Source organism: Oncorhynchus clarkii, chromosome 31 (assembly GCF_045791955.1).
Source record: "Oncorhynchus clarkii lewisi isolate Uvic-CL-2024 chromosome 31, UVic_Ocla_1.0, whole genome shotgun sequence".
NCBI classification, from domain to species: domain Eukaryota; kingdom Metazoa; phylum Chordata; class Actinopteri; order Salmoniformes; family Salmonidae; genus Oncorhynchus; species Oncorhynchus clarkii.
In genome coordinates, this window is record NC_092177.1 from 10,555,775 (window position 1) to 10,563,612 (window position 7,838).

The 7,838-nt window shown below is 43.5% G+C and overlaps 1 pseudogene; it reads left to right on the forward strand.

The window, feature by feature from the left end:
* Window positions 1-300: 300 nt before the first annotated feature.
* LOC139390494 (protocadherin-20-like) lies at window positions 301-6,072 on the forward strand (annotated as a pseudogene).
* The last annotated feature ends 1,766 nt before the right edge of the window (window positions 6,073-7,838 follow it).

The following is a 7,838-nucleotide window of genomic DNA, read 5'->3' on the forward strand; positions in this document are numbered from 1 at the left end:
GTCACCCTTACATCATCCAAGAATATCAAAATGCCTATTCCCATGAAACTGACTGGGATCAAATGGTTGGCATGCATGCAGCACGGACGTTTCACCTGTAAAACGTGAATAATTATCATTCACGATTGACAGTGATAATGACCTAATTTATAATAAGGTAGGCCTCATTTGGTGTTTTGGGATTTTTAAAAGGAGACAATGTTCATTTAGCCTCTTACAGTATGTGTAGACATAGACAATCATGCAATTTGGATGTTGTATTGTATGTATATTCTAAAATTATTTTATACAATAGGCGTCATGTCGGTACCAACTTTCATTCAGAAACGATGGCTTAATAGACTACCTGAAACAAACAGCACTACACCACTGGTTATAATAACTGTAAATCAATGTGTGGTCAACTGGTGATTCCAGCACCGTTTTGATTGGGACTGCCTTGAGACAAGCATGGAAACTCCGATTTTAGTTTTCACTGAATGTCCGTTTGGATATTTGGTTAAAATTAGACTGGGAAATGTCAGCTAAATTGAGTTGAGTGCTCATGATCATTAGTCTCGCTATGTAAAGCAAGGCAGCTCTTCTCTACACACGACTACAGTCTACTTTATGAGCTTCCCTGATGTTTTCCTGAACCTTCCAATACTTTTCTGATGCATTTCAGTCACTTAGCCTACTGATGCGAATACACATTTGTACACTTTCCCCATTGGCTATTCAAGTCATTTGACATGTGTTTTTATTGTTTAACAAGGTCATATGGTATACGACGTTTCAATAACAATATAGCTGAAACCACTACTGGTTTCATTGACAGCCTACTGAATTTATTATCGTAATTGTAGGCTAGGCTACTTTCTGATAGATTATTTGAAGTATTATAGTAACAGTAGGCCTACCTACCCAATAACCTCATATGAGGTTACTGATCACAATCGATTGAATGAATAAGAAGAAGTGTTGATTCATTTATTTGGCCTTGGAACATGGAAGAAAACATAGCGCTGCAGGAAGGGGTGCTGGAAGTGCTGTAGATAAAATGAAATACGTTTGTCAAATGATATAATTACTCCTGTCTCTAAATAAAATCATGTCAAATACTACACTAGTATAATTTAGCCTCAGAGGATCAATAGTGTATTTAAAATTTAAATGAAATGCTTTAGATTGTGTTTTGTCACATTATGAGCGCACAGGGCTCGTCTACAGTCTGGAATCCCGCAAATAGGCGGTGGCAAATATATAACAGCTGATTGTTGAGTTGTGGCTGTCAATGAAACAGCAGGCAGCAGCTGAACGGTATTTCGCAATATTTCAAAATACAATTGCGGGGAAAAATGTGTTTGAATAGGTGAGTGCCACTGGAAAATGGGTGGATAATTTCCTCCTCATATTGTAGGCATAAAATCAGTGTATCCACTCTTTTCATTGACCAATGCGATTGGTCGCATTTAAGACATAGGTCGTTCGTTTTATTGATCTCAGTGTGTAAATGTCAGAATAGTTTGACATCTTATAAAGAAATATTATTGTAATGTCTCCAGTCATGTAAAATGACGTAGAGTTGCAGAAATTAAATTTCTCAGAACACAAACCCCTCGGCCCCTGGTTTTCAGGACTGAGCCCTGAGAGTTATTAAACTCTGTTGATGGCCCTGTACAACTCACGGTGTTTTCAATGGGTCACAAAAATCATCTCGGAAGGAAATTAAAGAACAGAATGATGTGATTTTGCTAAAATATTTGATCTATGATTTCAACCTTTTTGTAATAAATTGTAGGGCTACTGTTGCCTATTATCTATTATAAACAGCCAATCTGTCTATCATATTGCTGTTTTCCCAGGAAAGCATCTTTACTAACATTAGCCCACCTTAAATGTCTAATTATAAAGTTACTTCTTATCATGATTTTTGTAAATTAACCCCCAAGTATTTTCACTGTAAAGGCCCATTATTGTAAAGTCACCTGAAACTATGCTAACCAACCAACAGGGGTCACTCAATAAGTGAGAATGAAACGTTACAATTCATGTCACTGCCAACGCAGGCCTCTGTCCTACTGACTGATTTACTGGTTGTATGAACAACATAGACACACACTACACATCTGGGGAGGAAAGATTATAGCCCTTTTACAGTTATATTTCTATTTTTAGTCGGCCAATTTTAGAATTGGGGAAGCACTCTGTGACCACAGTGATCACTTGCCATTTGTGGCCACAGTTGACACAGGTGGAATTGGAACTTTGTGGTAGAATAACTTTCCCTAAAACGGACTTCTTTCTCATCATGTATAACAGTACATATGTTACCACGGTTACAGAGAAGAACCTTTTGTATGTCATATCTAACATCTCATATTCCGTTGTTCCGTTGTTCCGTTCACCAGAACCATTCAGATAATCCTTTTGTATGTCATATCTAACATCTCATATTCTGTTGTTCCGTTCACCAGAACCATTCAAATAATCCTTTTGTATATCATATCTAACATCTCATATTCTGTTGTTCCGTTGTTCCGTTCACCAGAACCATTCAGATAATCCTGTTGTATATCATATCTAACATCTCATATTCTGTTGTTCCGTTCACCAGAACCATTCAGATAATCCTGTTGTATATCATATCTAACATCTCATATTCTGTTGTTCTGTTCACCAGAACCATTCAGATAATCCTTTTACATTTACTTTCAATTAGTCAATTCCTCAAACCACTAAACCAGAGAAAAATGCTACAGGAAGAAGGAAAAGAATACTGAGTAACCAGTTGTTCTGATTGGCTGCTACACACTGTTCAATCAGCTTATTAGGTTACCTGTAGTGGGAGGGGCACAAGGTGTGTGAGTGTTGGCACAGCAGTTCCCAGGTAGGCTACAGGGATCCAGCCCTAGTCTTCCTCCCTACACTAGTCTGGCAGAGTGACAGGTGGGAGGGGTGGGAGAGAAGTAGAGGGTGTTAACTGTACCCAGGTAGGCTACAGGGATCCAGCCCCAGTCTTCCTCCCTACACTAGTCTGGCAGAGTGACAGGTGGGAGGGGTGGGAGAAAAGGAGAGGGTGTTAACTGTACCCAGGTAGGCTATAGGTACAGCTACCTCCCAGTTCTCCTCCCTACTCTTAGCAGTGGTGGAGGCAGAGGTAACCCGGACAGGCAGAGGTAACCCGGACAGGCAGAGGTAACCCGGACAGGCAGAGGTAACCCGGACAGGCAGATGTTAACCAGGACAGGTGTCATGTGTGGAGGCTACGGGCCATGTGACAGATGATACTATGACCTGGGCGGGACTCCTTCAGGTCAGTCAACCATTAGTCAGTCACTTTATCACTTAATAAACCATAGGGCAATTGATCTGTCATGTCATATCTTGTATCTATGTAATGGTCTATGCTAATTACTGTAAAAATTACTGTAAAAATCATTAGATTTAAAAAAAAAACATGCTTGATGATAGCTATTATTCACTATTAACATGGAACATCATCATGTCAATATGTAAATTGTCATATAAATGGTGTGTGTGTATGTTTTGTTAAATGCTTTTAAAAAATATAATTCCACAAGCATGTTTTGTCATTAGTCATGGTGCAGTAGGTTTGAACAGTAAGGAAAAAGAGGGTGAGATGCCCCAGATTATATTACAGTCCCACTACGTCCCCAATGCCACCCTATTCCCTAAATAGTGCACCTTTTTACTCTTTGGCGCTGATCAAAAGAAGTGCACTAAATAGGGAATAAGGTGCCATTTAGGACACGGCACAGTCCCTTCTTTTACAGTAACCACTGAGCTAGTAATACCACTGTTAATAATAGATCACAAAAGGAAGCTGTTTCCTTCATAGCCTTCCAAGGAGGATCATTTCCTCATATGAATGTTTTTCCAACCTCACAACAATGTTCTCCAGTGTTTTAGGTTCCCTATTCGGGTTCTCCTTTAGAACATGGTACATATCAGTAGTTTACTTCACACCAATGTCTTCTAGTGTTCCAAGTCACGTTTTCCACTTCTATGTTCTCCTTTAGAACGTACTTGTCATGTTCCATCTCAGGCTACGGTTCCGTTCAGTTCTCGGTTCCAGAGGAGCTGGGGTCCGGGTCGGGTCCATGGGGTCACAGCAACGTTATTCATAAAAGTAAATGACGTGAACGATAACTGCCCAGAGTTTAGCCTGGACAGCACCCAGAAGGTGGTTATTATAGCGGAATCACCCAGAGACACAGTAGTAGCCAGGGTCAGAGCCACAGACCTAGACCTGGGCCCCAACGCTGCCATTACCTACTCCCTCAGCCCCAAGGTCTCAGAACGGGCCAGGGAACTCTTCAGTCTGGACAGTCACACTGGCCTGATCAGCCTGAGAGGAGACCTCAGAGACCGCCACAGTGACAGTGTTAGTGACAGGGGAGAGGAGGTGGTGTTGAAAGTGTTAGCCAGCGGCCCCCACTGCCTCCCTGCAGACACGGCATAAATGGCATAAAGATCAGGTTCATAGCAGAGCATCAAAACCAGACGATAGTGTTGCAGGAAAACCAGCCCCCCACTGTCTTGGCTTTGCTAGAGCTACCGGGGGATACTAGTAGTGTTAGAGGCTCATCGTATCTCTCCATTGAAGGAGAGGGGCCGTTCTCTTTGAGCCGGCAGAATGGCAAATACCTCCTGTCGACATCAAAGCCCTTAGCCTATGAGATGAATAGTGAAAATCATGTTTCTGTAGTGATGCGTGATGGTGTCGGGGAGCCTGCAGCTCAGGGGTTCCCCAGGAGAGAGATCCAGGTGAGGGTGGTGGATGTGAATGATAATGCTCCACAGTTTCTCCAGAGTCACTATCTGATAGACATAGAGGAGAATAACCCTCCTGGGGCGTCTCTGCTGAGAGTCTGCGCGCAGGACGCAGACAGCAGTCTGAACGGGCAGGTCACCTACAAACTGGGCCAACTATCACACATGGCGGCGGTCATTTTTAGAATCGACCAAAACACAGGTCAGCTGACGGTTTCTGTACTCCTGGACAGGGAACAACAGGATGTTCACAGATTGACAGTTGTAGCCAGAGATAACGGCTCTCCTCCAGTAGAGTCTTCCGTGATGGTGACAATCACCGTCCTGGACCAGAATGATAACGCTCCTGACTTCCTCACCCCTCACAACATCTTCTTCCTCCCTGAGAATATACCTCCCCTGGCCCAGGTGGGGAAGGTGGGGGTGTCGGACGTGGACACAGGGCTTAACGGGGAGGTGGAGGTGAGGGTGGTGAACAGCAGTGACGGCCCCTTCGTCATAGACAACGTCCAGGGGACGCTGCGCTACATGGCCGATGACGACTGCGAGAAACAGGACCGCTACGAGTTAGATCTGCTCGCCACCGACAACGGACGCCCTGACCTCCGTCGCCAGGGTAACAGTGTTCATCGAGGATGTCAACGACAACCAGCCCCAGGTCATCCTTCCCAGCAGCAACCTGTCATGTCTCACCATCTCCACGGGGACCACCACGGGCACCATGGTAACCAAGATCTACGCCATCGACGAGGACTCAGGGTTAAACTCGGAGATCAAATACACCATCGCAGCGCGGGAATCACCGGGCACCTCTCCATCATCCCATCACCACGGTGACAGCAGCAGCAGTCCCTTCCAGCTGGACGCTCGGTTCGGTAATGTAACCTTAGCCCAGAGGCTCATGGGTAAGGACCTGGGGATGCACCATCTGTTCATCGTGGTGACGGTGGGAAACCAGTGCCCCTCCACACCACCGTCTGGGTCAATCTGCTGGTCAACGACACCTTGGAACCATGTCACCTGGAAACTCTACCCAGATCCCTGCTCTACAGACTGGCACAGATGCCCTCTGAAAAGCCGGCTGAGACGCCCGCCTGCGACAGACATGCCCGGTTGATCCTGCTGGTAGGCCTGGGCATCATGGTGGCCTCGCTCTGTCTGTTTCTGGTGACGGTTGTTTTATACATGAAACAGAGGAAGAGATCTAGAGGGGAACGACAGCAGAGGAGGGGGGTAAATGAGAATCAGATTCCTCTACGCATTCAGGAGAGATATTCTTCAGGAGAAGCATTATAATGAAAGAGAGGCTTATTCTGACTGGACTCTATACTATATGTAGTTGACGTTTCTTGTATATCATGTAAAAAGTATGAAATCAATTCTACAATTAAATACATTTTCACTGTTTCACACAAAGGAGTCTCTATCTCTTTCAATATTCTAAGTTGAAACACTCTGGTTAAATGTCTGATACAATCCAACATACATTTTATCAGTAGGGCTCTAATCCCTATTCACTACATAGTGGCCTACTTTGGTAGGGCTCTAATCCCTATTCACTACACAGTGGCCTACTTTGGTAGGGCTCTAATCCCTATTCACTACACAGTGGCCTACTTTGGTAGGGCTCTAATCCCTATGCACTACATAGTGGCCTACTTTGGTAGGGCTCTAATCCCTATGCACTACATAGTGGCCTACTTTGGTAGGGCTCTAATCCCTATTCACTACATAGTGGCCTACTTTGGTAGGGCTCTAATCCCTATTCACTACACAGTGGCCTACTTTGGTAGGGCTCTAATCCCTATTCACTACATAGTGTCCTATTTTGGTAGGGCTCTAATCCCTATTCACTACATAGTGGCCTACTTTGGTAGGGCTCTGGTTAAAAGTAGTATACTATATAGGGAATATGGTACCATTTGTGACAGCCTTTATCTCATCAAAATGTAAGTGAGAATGAAATCAGAGACATTCAAGGTAATTATTAACTTGTCTACTTAGGGACACATCAATGTTGAATAAGGGATACAAATTCAAAACTCGTCTTGTACTAAAGAGTGAAGAGAAGAAAACAAAGTGAAAGTGGTTTTAATCACAAGATCTTTATGTTCACTTTCCATAATTTTTTTGCCTAAAATTAACAAGGCAAGTAGGTTAAGAACAAATTCTTATTTTCAATGAGTGGACCTGTTCAGGGGCAGAACAACAGATTTGTACCTTGTCAGCTCGGGGATTTGAACTTGCAACCTTTCTGCAACCTTTCGGTTACTAGTCCAACGCTGGTCAGATCTTCATACTGTGTGCCAGTGTCAGCCGAACGCAAAATGCCTAACAAGACCCAACATACTGTACTTCGATCCAGTATTTTCAAAGCTGGGAGACAGTTGCATGTCAAAATAGAAAACTAAAACCTCCATTTATGTTTGTGTTTGTACCAGCAGTTTATTTCTGTAAGAGATAAAACAACAAAAACAAAACATGAAAATGACTTGTGTCCCTAAGTAGACAGTAGCTGAACTGAATAGTCACTCAATGTAAACCTAAAGTAGCTATAAAACCATGAACTGTCTGTGTGGGGTATCAAGCTATGGTACACAAGTCCCTTAATGACGACAGTGAGGAGAGAAACACAGAGCAGCTCTGGTCCCTTAATGATGACAGTGAGGAGAGAAACACAGAGCAGCTCTAGTCCCTTAATGACGACAGTGAGGAGAGAAACACAGAGCAGCTCTAGTCCCTTAATGACGACAGTGAGGAGAGAAACACAGAGCAGCTCTAGTCCCTTAATGATCAAATCAAATCAAATCAAATCAAATGTATTTATATAGCCCTTCGTACATCAGCTGATATCTCAAAGTGCTGTACAGAAACCCAGCCTAAAACCACAAACAGCAAGCAATGCAGCTGTAGAAGCACGGTGGCTAGGAAAAACTCCCTAGAAAGGCCAAAACCTAGGAAGAAACCTAGAGAGGAACCAGGCTATGTGGGGTGGCCAGTCCTCTTCTGGCTGTGCCGGGTGGAGATTATAACAGAACATGGCCAAGATGTTCAAATGTTCA